This window comes from Bubalus kerabau, chromosome 14 (assembly GCF_029407905.1).
Source record: "Bubalus kerabau isolate K-KA32 ecotype Philippines breed swamp buffalo chromosome 14, PCC_UOA_SB_1v2, whole genome shotgun sequence".
Classification (NCBI taxonomy): Eukaryota; Metazoa; Chordata; class Mammalia; order Artiodactyla; family Bovidae; genus Bubalus; species Bubalus kerabau.
The window spans coordinates 79,580,807-79,593,160 of record NC_073637.1 but is presented as its reverse complement, the minus strand read 5'-3'; the positions used below and the strand labels follow the sequence as shown (position 1 = coordinate 79,593,160).

Below are 12,354 nucleotides of genomic sequence, written 5' to 3'. Positions count from 1 at the left end.
CTTTGTTTTTCCTTCTGAATTTGAGAGGAAAGTTACCAACAGGTTACTGCACCATCGCAGAAACTTTAGTGTATATTTTCACAAGTTAGAACATTATCCTAGAGAACTGTGTGTGTGTGTGTGTGTGTGTGCTCAGTCACTCAGTCATGCCCAGCTCTTTGCAATCCTATGGAATATAGCCTGGCAGGTTCCTCTGTCCATGGGATTATCCAGGCAAGAATACTGGAGTGGGTTGCCATGCCCTCCTCCAGGGGATCTTCCCAACCCAGGGATAAACCCTGTGTGTCTTATGTCTCCTGTATTGGCAGGCAGAATCGTACCATTGCGCCACCTGGGAAACCCTACACAACCATCAGTTCAGTTCAGTCACTCAGTCGTGTCCAACTTGACCCCATGAATCGCAGCACGCCAGGCCTCCCTGTCTATCACCAACTCCCGGAGTTCACCCAGACTCACGTCCACCGAGTCAGTGATGCCATCCAGCCATCTCATCCTCTGTCGTCTCCTTCTCCTCCTGCCCCCAATCCCTCCCAGCATCAGAGTCTTTTCCAATGAGTCAATTCTTCACATGAGGTGGCCAAAGTACTGGAGTTTCAGCTTTAGCATCATTCCTTCCAAAGAAATCCCAGGGCTGATTTCCTTCAGAATGGACTGGTTGGATCTCCTTGCAGTCCAAGGGACTCGCAAAAGTCTTCTCCAACACCACACTTCAAAAGCATCAATTCTTCGGCGCTCAGACTTCTTCACAGTCCAACTCTCACATCCATGCATGACCACTGGAAAAACCATAGCCTTGACTAGACGAACCTTTGTTGGCAAAGTAATATCTCTGCTTTTGAACATGCTACCTAGGTTGATCATAACTTTCCTTCCAAGGAGTAAGCATCTTTTAATTTCATGGCTGCAGTCACCATCTGCAGTGATTCTGGAGCCCAAAAAAATAAAGTCTGACACTGTTTCCACTGTTTCCCCATCTATTTCCCATGAAGTGATGGGACCGGATGCCATGATCTTCGTTTTCCGAATGTTGAGCTTTAAGCCAACTTTTTCACTCTCCACTTTCACTTTCATCAAGAGGCTTTTGAGTTCCTCTTCACTTTCTGCCATAAGGGTGGTGTCATCTGCATATCTGAGGTTATTGATATTTCTCCCGGCAATCTTGATTCCAGCTTGTGTTTCTTCCAGCTCAGCGTTTCTCATGATGTACTCTGCTTATAAGTTAAATAAACAGGGTGACAATATACAGCCTTGATGAACTCCTTTTCCTATTTGGAACCAGCCTGTTGTACCATGTCCAGTTCTAACTGTTGCTTCCTGACCTGCATACAGGTTTCTCAAGAGGCAGATCAGGTGTTCTGGTATTCCCATCTCTTTCAGAATTTTCCACAGTTTATTGTGATCCACACAGTCAAAGGCTTTGGCATAGTCAATAGAGCAGAAATAGATGTTTTTCTGGAACTCTCTTGCTTTTTCCATGATCCAGTGGATGTTGGCAATTTGATCTCTGGTTCCTCTGCCTTTTCTAAAACCAGCTTGAACATCAGGAAGTTCACGGTTCACATACTGCTGAAGACTGGCTTGGAGAATTTTGAGCATTACTTGATTAGTGTGTGAGATGAGTGCAATTGTGCGGTAGTTTAAGCATTCTTTGGCATTGCCTTTCTTTGGGAGTGGAATGAAAACTGATCTTTTCCAGTCCTGTGGCCACTGCTGAATTTTCCAAATTTGCTGGCATATTGAGTGCAGCACTTTCACAGCATCATCTTTCAGGATTTGAAATAGCTCAACTGGAATTCCATCACCTCCACTAGCTTTGTTCGTAGTGATGCTTTCTAAGGCCCACTTGACTTCACATTCCAGGATGTCTGGCTCTAGGTCAGTGATCACACCATCGTGATTATCTGGGTCGTGAACCATACTATGGCTAAAACAGCTATGAGATTCAGTTCAGTTCAGTTGCTCAGTTGTGTCCGGCTCTTTGCAACCTCATGGACTGTATCATACCAGGCTTCCCTGTCCATTGCTAACTCCTGGAGCTTGCTCAAACTCATGTCCATTGAATTGGTAATGCCATCCAACCATCCAACCATCTCATCCTCTGTTGTCCCCTTCTCCTCCTGCCTTCAATCTTTCCTACTATCAGAGTCTTTTCCAATGAGTCAGCTCTTCGAATCGGGTGGCCAAAGGATTGCAGTTTCAGCTTCAACATCAGTCCTTCCAATGAACACCCAAGACTGATTTCCTTTAGGATGGACTGGTTGGATCTCCTTGCAGTCCAAACGACTCTCAAGAGTCTTCTCCAACACCACAGTTCAAAAACATCAATTCTTCTGCAGTCAGCTTTCTTTATAGTCCAACTCTCATGAAGTGATAAATGGGTCCTTTCTCCCAGGGAGAAGGAAGAACAGAGGTCGGCAGATGTGGTGCTCAAAGTGGAGCCGGGAAATCTGGCCTGTGCAGGACAGAGACGCTTGTCCACCAGATCAGCGGGTCTTCCATGTGTAGACACCGGCTTCTGACCACTGTGCTCTGTCTCCCGGGGAGCTCTCAGGTTCCCGGGAAGCAAGATGTCTCAGTTAGATCTTGTCCTCACCTCTTTCAGCCTCCTTCGGATTTGTCCATCAACTAGTGTGGAGTGGTGATGCCTACTAGTCACAGGGCTGTGTATTTATGGATGGCTCAAGAAGCATTTGTTGGAAGAATTAACCAGTCAACACACGAATGGATAACTGCTCTGATTCTGTGTAAACTTTGCACATCCTGAAATGTGTCCTTCCTCAATAAATGGGCAAGTGCCCATAAGTTACTTATCTGTACTCTGTGTTTGAGTCACTCAGTCGTGTCCAACCCTTTGGGACCTCATGGACTGTAGCCCGCCAGGCTCCTCTGTCCATGGAATCCTCCAAGCAAGAATACTGGAGGGGGTTGCCATGCTCTCCTCCAGGGGGATCTTCCTGACCCAGGGATCGAACCCGGGTCTCTCCTGTTGCAGGAAGATTCTTTACTGTCTGAACCACCAGGGAAGCTAAAAATCCAAGCAATTTGTTCTGTAAAAGGAATTTTACTTTACCAGTTGTGAAATTAAGCCAAGATAAATGTGTAGGGGCTATAGGCTGCATCGTTGTGTTGTAACTAAACGGGACACCCTCTCCCCAGGATGTGCTGTGCCTTGTCGCTCAGTCATGTCCGACTCTTTGTATCCAGGTCTCCCACACTGCAGGCGGATTCTTTACCATCTGAGCCACCAGGGTCCCCAGGACGGTCTCCAGACAGGTTCTTGCCAAAGCCAAGGTTCTCATACCTCTCCTCCGAGTAAAACCTTCTACCGCCCTCATCTGGACAACTAGAGAATTGCCTTCCACAGCACATGCTACAGACCAGCGGCACTGTCTGGTCTGAATACCCTTGAGGGTTCTGAGACAGTTTCAAGGGGTCAGTGAAGTCAAAACTATTTCCTGGATTTCCCTGGTGGTCCAGTGACTAGGACTCTAGGCTCCCCACACCAGGATCCTGGCTTCAGTCCTTGGTCAGGGAACTAAATCCCACATGCCACAACGGAAGATCCCAAGTACCACTGAAAATATGGAAGATCCTAGCACAGCCGAATAAACCAAAAAAAACAAGGACTTCCCTGGAGACCAGTGGCTAAGACGTCACCTTCCAAGGCAGAGGGTTTGATCCCTGGGCAGGGAACTAAGATCCCACATGCTTCACAGCCAAAAAACCAAAGCATTAAAGAAAAAAAGGAAGCAATATTGTAACAAATTCAATAAACAACAAACAAACAAATGAACAACAACCACAACAACAACAACAAAAAAACCCAAAGAAAAAGAAAACTACTGCCTAATTGTCCCAGGAAGCTATCTGCTTTTTTCACTTCTGGACACTTGCAATGCTAATGCAAAAGCAATGATATTTAAAACTGCTGGTTTCTTAGCATCAGGGTTGTGACTGTAAATGGTATGTAAATAGTGTTAGTAGTCATACACGTGCATGCGTGGGTGCTAAGTTGCTTCAGTTATGTCCGATGGACTGTGTGTGGCCCACCAGGCTCCTCTGTCCATGGGATTCTCTAGGCAAAAATTCTGGAGTGGGGTGCCATGCCCTCCTCCAGAGGATCTTCTTGACCCGGGGATTGAACCCACGGCTCTTGTCTCCTGCATTGGCGGGTGGGTTCTTTACCACTAGCACCGCCTGGGAAGCCCATGTACACACATATATATGCATTACTCACATAGAAAAGGTAAATGGTAGTCACATAGTCTCACATTGTTTGACATAGGATTAATCACTTAATTTCAGGTACTTCTAGATTTATTCTTCCTAACATCAAGTGCAAGGTCAAGAAATTTGCATCAATTCCTGTTTAGGTGCTGAAGGAACAACATAATTTTTTCCTAAATTTTGATTAACTCCTTGAATTCAAGCCCACACTACCTATTGTAGTCACTCGAGTTATATAGTAGTTCCCTGGGTTCTGCTAACAAATTTTCCACTGATTTTTCCTCCTAGCAAACTTTTCTTCCTTCTCTTCTAAGTACTCAGTTTAGAAAAATTCTTTCCAGCCCTTTCTCTTTTTCTAGTTGGGTGTTTCTGAATGCTTTTGACCATGATCTTCAAAGTTTCCTTGCCACATCCTTTCCTAACCCCATCTTTTACATTTAATGATCCCCTTTCCATATCTCCTTCACTTCCACCCTTAGGGAATTATCTCTCCACGGCTTCTATCTTCCAGTTCTTGCTTCTCCTCTTGGAAAAGAGTAGCTGTCTTGGCAGGTTAGTTATGATTCTGCTTTCTTGCTGGGTCATAACAATACAAGGGAGAAGGCAATGGCAACCCACTCCAGCACTCTTGGCTGGAAAATCCCATGGACGGATGAGCCTGGTAGGCTGCAGTCCATGGGGTCGCTGAAGGTCCGGCACGACTGAGCGACTTCACTTTCACTTTTCACTTTCATGCATTGGAGAAGGAAATGGCAACCCACTCCAGTATTCTTGCCTGGAGAATCCCAGGGACAGAGGAGCCTGGTGGGCTGCCGTCTATGGGGTCGCACAGAGTCGGACACGACTGAAGTGACTTAACAGCGGCAGTGGCAGCAGCAGCAGCAATACAAGAGGGCAATGTGTGACCAGGCATTGGCCATCACAATATTTTCCTAAGATGTCTCACAAGCTGATCTGCCTTGATGGAACTCTCCAGGTCTAGACACAGGGCTCAGCTCTGCAAGGTCTGAAACCCAGTTCTTCACAACAATGAATGCCTTTTTCAAGTGCAAACCCACAATAAGTGAGTTTGTGAGGCTGTTATATAAAACAAAACTCAAGTTATTAATTTAGAAAGAGTGATACAAGTCTTACCTTAGCTTGGGATATTCAATCAAGCTGGACCTTGAGTATGGTCCTTAGCTGGGTCATTCATTCAAGGGACATTTACTGAGTTCCACTAGGAAGGCTACCATACACAGAAAACTGAATGAAACGTTTGCTTGGTGAGTATGGAACTCAGAACAAAGAGGATAAGTAGAAGCAGTAAGTGTTTCATATGACTAGGCCTGGAAGAGCATGAAACATCCAAGTCCCTAAACGGTGCTTTTAAAAATGAGACCATAATGGTAGAATTTTGTTGGTTGTATCTACACAGCACTGCCTGTAAAATACGGATAATTTTGGCAGAAGGACTTTGGTCTGTTGGCTAATATTTTCTCAGCATTGGGTCATGCTTGGATAAACTTTATTAATATGCGCCTCTGCAGTTTTCCTTTTTTCTGTTCTTTTCTGACTAATCAACCTTTTCCCCAGTTGGCACGTTTTTTTCTGGACAAGTCACTTTCACTCAAGTTAGAGTTTAAAATCTGAAGGCCATTCTGCCCTTTAAGGAGAGTTTTCAAATGTCTGCTCTTACTCATAATATATAGATTATAAAACCAAACTTGTAGAGCTATTTAGCTGATACGTACACTTTTAAACTTATTTTTCTTATTCTCAAGGCTTTTTCTTTTCCCTTGGAAAGTCTCAGTAAATCTTTCAAGACTAACAATGGTATTGTTTAAATCTATTTATTGAATAGATAAAAAAGAAAACAAAAAGTGAGATAGCATACTAAAAAGAAGTCAATATATCCTGTTTCTTCATTTTATTCTGTTTTATTTTTATGGTGATTTTCTTCTAGGGAAACAACATTTTTTTTCAGTTCAGTTCAGTTCAGTCGCTCAGCTGTGTCTGACTGTTTGTGACCCCATGGACTGCAGCATGCCAGGCCTCCCTGTCCATCGCCAACTCCTAGAGTTTACTCAAACTCATGTCCATTGAATCGGTGATGCCGTCCAGCCATCTCATCATCTGTTGTCCCCTTCTCCTCCTGCCTTCAATCTTTCCCAGCATCAGGGTCTTTTCTAATGAGTCAGTTCTTCACATCAGATGACCAAAGTATTGGAGTTTCAGCCTCAGCATCATTCCTTCCAAAGAACACCCAGGGCTGATCTCCTTTAGAATGGACTGGTTGGATCTCCTTGCAGTCCAAGGGACTCTCAAGAGTCTTCTCCAACAACACAGTTCAAAAGCATCAATTCTTCGGTGCTCAGCTTTCTTGATGGTCCAGCTCTCACACCCATACATGACTACTGGAAAAACCATAGCTTTAACTAGATGGACCTTTGTTGGCAAATTATTTTATTGAAGTGTAGTTAATTTGCAATGTTGTGTTAATTTCTACTGTACATTGAAATGATATGTGTATATTCTTTTTCATATTCTTTTTCATGATGGTTTATCACAGGGCTTTGCTGTTATTCATTCTGTATACCATTGCTTTCATCTCCTAATCCCAAATTCTCAATCCACCCCTCCCTCCCCACCTTGGCAAAGGCAGTTCTGTTCTCTGTGTCTGGGAGTCTGTGTCTGTTTTGTAGATAAATTAATTTGTGTCATATTTTAGATCTCACATAAAAGCGATATCATATGGTATTTGTCTTTCTGACGTAAGTCACTTAGCACGCTGATCTCTAGTTCCACCCATGTTGCTGCAAGTGGCATTGTTCCATTATTTTTAAGGGCTGAGTAGAATTTCATTGTGTATATATGTACCACATCTTCTTTTGGCATTCACCTATGGATGGACATTTAAGTTGGGCAAACTTAATATGTGATACAGACACATGCACTGTTTACTCAGTCGGCCAAGATGAGAAACCAAAGGATGAAATCAGGGATATAGATGGGAGGAATCGACTGTGGTAAATACAAATCAGACTATTCACAATTCTGTGACTAAAGATTTCACATGTATAAAGACTTTTAAAGACAATTTTCAGGTATGCTATACAATAAAGTATAGAAAGTCAAGAAACACCTGGGGTAACAGGCAAATTTGGCCTTGGAATACGGAATGAAGCAGGGCAAAGACTAATAGAGTTTTGCAAAGAGAACACACTGGTCATAGAAAACACCCTCTTCCAACAACACAAGAGAAGACTCTACACATGGACATCACTAGATGGCCAACACTGAAATCAGATTGATTATATTCTTTGCAGCCAAAGATGGAGAAGCTCTATACAGTCAGCAAAAACAAGACCAGGAGCTGACTGTGGCTCAGATCATGAACTTCTTATTGCCAAATTCAGACCTAAATTGAAGAAAGTAGGGAAAACCACTAGACCATTCAGGTATGACCTAAATCAAATCCCTTATGATTATACAGTGGAAGTGAGAAATAGATTTAAGGGCCTAGATGTGATAGATAAGAGTGCCTGACGAACTATGGAATGAGGTTCGTGACATGGTACAGGAGACAGGGATCAAGACCATCCCCATGGAAAAGAAATGCAAAAAGCAAAATGGCTGTCTGGGGAGGCCTTACAAATAGCTGTGAAAAGAAGAGAAGTGAAAAGCAAAGGAGAAAAGGAAAGATATAAGCATCTGAATGCAGATTTCCAAAGAATAGCAAGAAGAGATAAGAAAGCCTTCCTCAGTGATCAATGCAAAGAAATAGAGGAAAAAACAGAATGGGAAAGACTAGAGACCTCTTCAAGAAAATTAGAGATACCAAGAGAACATTTCATGCAAAGATGGGCTCGATAAAGGACAGAAACGGTATGGACCTAACAGAAGCAGAAGATATTAAGAAGAGATGGCAAGAATACACAGAAGAACTGTACAAAAAAGATCTTCGTGACTGAGATAATCACGATGGTGTGATCACTCACCTAGACCTAGACATCCTGGAATGTGAAGTCAAGTGGGTCTTAGAAAGCATCGCTGTGAACAAAGTTAGTGGAGGTGATGGAATTCCAGCTGAGCTATTCCAAATCCTGAAAGATGATGCTGTGAAAGTGCTGCACTCAATATGCCAGCAAATTTGGAAAACTCAGCAGTGTCCACAGGACTGGAAAAGATCAGTTTTCATTCCAATCCCAAAGAAAGCCAATGCCAAAGAACGCTCAAACTACTGCACAATTGCACTCATCTCACATGCTAGTAAAGTAATGCTCAAAATTCTCCAAGCCAGGCTTCAGCAATACGCGAACTGTGAACTTCCAGATGTTCAAGCTGGTTTTAAAAAGGCAGAGGAACCAGAGATCAAATTGCCAACATCCGTTGGATCATGGAAAAAGGAAGAGAGTTTCAGAAAAACATCTATTTCTGCTTTATTGACTATGCCAAAGCCTTTGACTGTGTGGATCACAATAAACTGTGGCAAATTCTTCAAGAGATGGGAATACCAGATCACCTAACCTGCCTCTTGAGAAACCTATATGCAAGTCAGGAAGCAACAGTTAGAACTGGACATGGAACAACAGACTGGTTCCAAATACAAAAAGGAGTACCTCAAGGCTATATATTGTCACCCTGTTTATTTAACTTATATGCAGAGTACATCATGAGAAATGCTGGGCTAGAAGAAGTACAGGCTGGAATTAAGATTGCCAGGAGAAATATCAATAACCTCAGATATGCAGATGACACCACCCTTATGGCAGAAAGTGAAGAGGAACTAAAAAGCCTCTTGATGAAAATGAGAGAGGAGAGTGAAACAGGTGGCTTACAGCTCAACATTCAGAAAACAAAGATCATCGCATCTGGTCCCATCACTTCATGGGAAATAGATGGGGAAACAGTGTCAGACTTTATTTTCTTGGGCTCCAAAATCACTGCCGATGGTGACTGCAGCCATAAAATTAAAAACATTTACTCCTTGGAAGGAAAGTTATGACCAACCTAGATAGCATATTAAAAAGCAGAGACATTACTTTGCCAACAAAGATCCGTCTAGTCAAGGCTATGGTTTTTCCAGTGGTCAAGTATGGATGTGAGAGTTGGACTATCAGGAAAGCTGAGTGCCAAAGAATTGATGCTTTTGAACTGTGGTGTTGGAGAAGACTCTTGAGAGTCCCTTGGACTGCAAGGAGATCCAACCAGTCCATTCTGAAGGAGATCAGTCCTGAGTATTCTTTGGAAGGACTGATGCTAAAGCTGAATGAAACTCCAATACTTTGGCCACCTCATGGGAAGAGTTGACTCATTGGAAAAGACCCTTATGCTGGGAGGGATTGGGGCAAGAGGAGAAGGGGACGACAGAGGATGTGATAACTGGAAGGCATCACCGACTCGACGGATGAGAGTTTGAGTAAGCTCCGGGAGTTGGTGATGGATAGGGAGGCCTGGCGTGCTGTGATTCATGGGATCGCAAAAAGTTGGATGTGACTGAGCGACTGAAATGAACTGAACTGAACTGATACAATAAACATCTTTGGGATCCAGGAGACTCCTGCAGCCCTGATCCCAAGGGGTCTCTCGAATAACATTTACCTCACCGTGCCTTTTCCTGTTGTCATAGGAACTCTGCTATGGGGTGTGGGGTTTTCCAGCCGCCATCATCCTGAAATAGAGCACAGAAACAATAATTCCTAAAGCTCCTTTTATTTGCTGTGTGGTCAATATACTTTCTGTGTTTTTCTTTTAAAAATGGGAGCCTGGACAAACGCAAGCTTGAAGTGCTCCTTCCTCAAACAATGGAAGGTTCTGTTGTGCTTTGGAGCTACCCAGAAGCATGCTTTTTGGCTGAGTATACTCACTTATCACTAGAGTTTGAGATTTGAGCCCCAAGTATTCTTTCACATTATAGAAAAAGAAAATCCAAATCTGGCTTTGCAACCAATACTAAAGAAAGGAGGAAGCAGGGAGCTCTACTTACTGTCTTCATTATGAGGATACACTTCATTTCTATCCAAGCAAAAAAATCTCTGTCACATTTAATGAAGATGATTCCTTTTAAAAAATTAGGAAGATTGACAAGATTATGAGACATATTCTTTTAAAAATATTTTTAATAAAAGAATTATTTCATATACATCTCCAAACTGCTAATGTTCAATAACAGCTCATTCTTGAATTAGTCCCCATAACTGATTATGTGTAGATGTGTCAATTAATCACCAGGTCAGACAGTATGCTACGAATGACTTGGTAAAACTTAGTCACCTTCTATTGTTGTGTAATAATTTCTGTATGTGGGCTTAGATGTGAATGTTCTGCAATGAAGTCATAAATCAAAGCCCCAAATTGTCTGTGCTCCTTCTCCCAACCTTCCTTTAATCTCCTGTAGTGTTGGGACAGAATCAGAGAAACACTATGTGCCTAATTATGAAATTAATTATTTACTAATTAATAACTAATTAAAAACTAGACATGGATATACATACACACATACATGTATATATACACACAGGCACACACATATACATCTATATACACACATACATCCCCCCCCCCCACACACACACACACACAGTCCTGAAAGTGAAAGCGTTGGTTGCTCAGTTATGTCAGACTCCATGTGACCCCATGGACTGTTGACTGCTGGGCTCCTCTGTCCTTGGAATTCTCCAGGCAAGAATACTGGAGTAGTTTGCCATTCCATGCTCCAGGGGATCTTCCCTACCCAGGGATTGAACTGGGTGTCCTGAATTGCAGGCAGATTCTTTACTTCCTGAGCCACCTGAGCCACAGACCCCTATACACATGCACACACACACATACGTGTGTAGGCATCTCTTCACTTTTTTGAGACACACCTCCTGGTTTCCTCTGTCCTTTCCAGCTGTATCTTTCTCATCTGGTCTTCTCTCTACTTCACTCCCTCTGTGGGTGAGTTGTTTTCTTGTTCCATGACTTTAAGCAACATTTAAATATACTAATGATACACAGGCCTGGTGTGCTGCGATTCATGGGGTCGCGAAGAGTCAGACACGACTGAGCGACTGAACTGAACTGAACTGGATGATACACATATGTATATTCCAGCCCCAATCTTTCCTCTGCACTTCTAATTCATATATCAACTGCCTGTAGGGCAGCTTCATGGGGTTTCTGCTGGACACCCACAACTGACACGTCCAGACAGACCCCTGCATTTCCCTGCACCCTGTGCTCTCCCAGGAGCTTTGTCCCAGGGAGGAGCACCACCAGCTGCTGCAAACTCACAGTCATCTCTCAACCTCTCTTTCAAACCATGTCAGTCTCTCAGCAAGCCCTGTGGACTCTTAAATTAACAGCTCCTAACTGGTTTCCCTGCTCCATTGTTGCCCTCGACTCCCTTCTCCACAAAGCAGCCAGAGGAAACCTTAAAACAGAAACCAATAGGTCAAAGTGCTTCGTTCCATCGAGCTCCATGCTTCAGGGACTCCCTGTCACTCAGAACAAAAGCCCGAGTCCTCGCAGGGCTGGGGGCCCCGCGGCACGGGGTGCTGGCTGCCTCTCTCTCCACTGTCCCTACCTGCTACCTACGGTCCCCGCTGCCCACACGCCCCTGTGCTTCCTCCAACAGGCCTTTCAAGTCCTTACATCTCACGGTCTCTTCACCTTTAAGGCCCTCCTCTGGATCTTCTCACGGATCACCCCTTCATTCATCTGCCGGGGTCCAGCCCCGGCTGATCCAGGGTATTCGAAGGAGAGATGGCATAGGCGAGGGTCAGGAAACAACTGATTAATTACACTTTAATTAAGGATACAAAGAGTAATAGAATGAGGATAGCTCAGTAGGAAAATTCAGTGGAGAAAAGAGGCTGAGTAGCTTGGTTTACGCGGGAGACCAATAAAACTTCAAGACAAGAAGTTTGCACCACTTACGTAGGCCGCAGGCGTCCTTCCGTTCTCCCGAAGGAGAGGAGACACTGAGGCCTCCCCGGTCGGATCTTAGAAGCCCAGGCATAATTAGCAAGCATGGTGGGTTCCGTGCTCCAGATGGAGACTCAGCCAGAATTTGAAAGAGAAATGGGGAAACCAAGTTTCAGTGAACAAGGCCCGCAGTTTATTTTCCAAAGTAGTTTTTATACCTTAAGTTATGCATAGAGG

At 43.7% G+C, this 12,354-nt stretch overlaps 1 long non-coding RNA gene across 1 annotated transcript in view; it reads right to left on the bottom strand.

Moving 5' to 3' along the window:
• The window catches only part of LOC129627115 (uncharacterized), a 14,734-nt gene extending 2,380 nt beyond the window's left edge, over nt 1-12,354 (bottom strand). Inside the window, exons 1-2 of the long non-coding RNA XR_008702424.1 lie at nt 12,130-12,354; nt 9,811-9,880 (exon numbers count right to left, since the gene is read on the bottom strand). This is a non-coding gene — a long non-coding RNA (uncharacterized LOC129627115). The remainder of the gene's footprint in view (nt 1-9,810; nt 9,881-12,129) is intronic.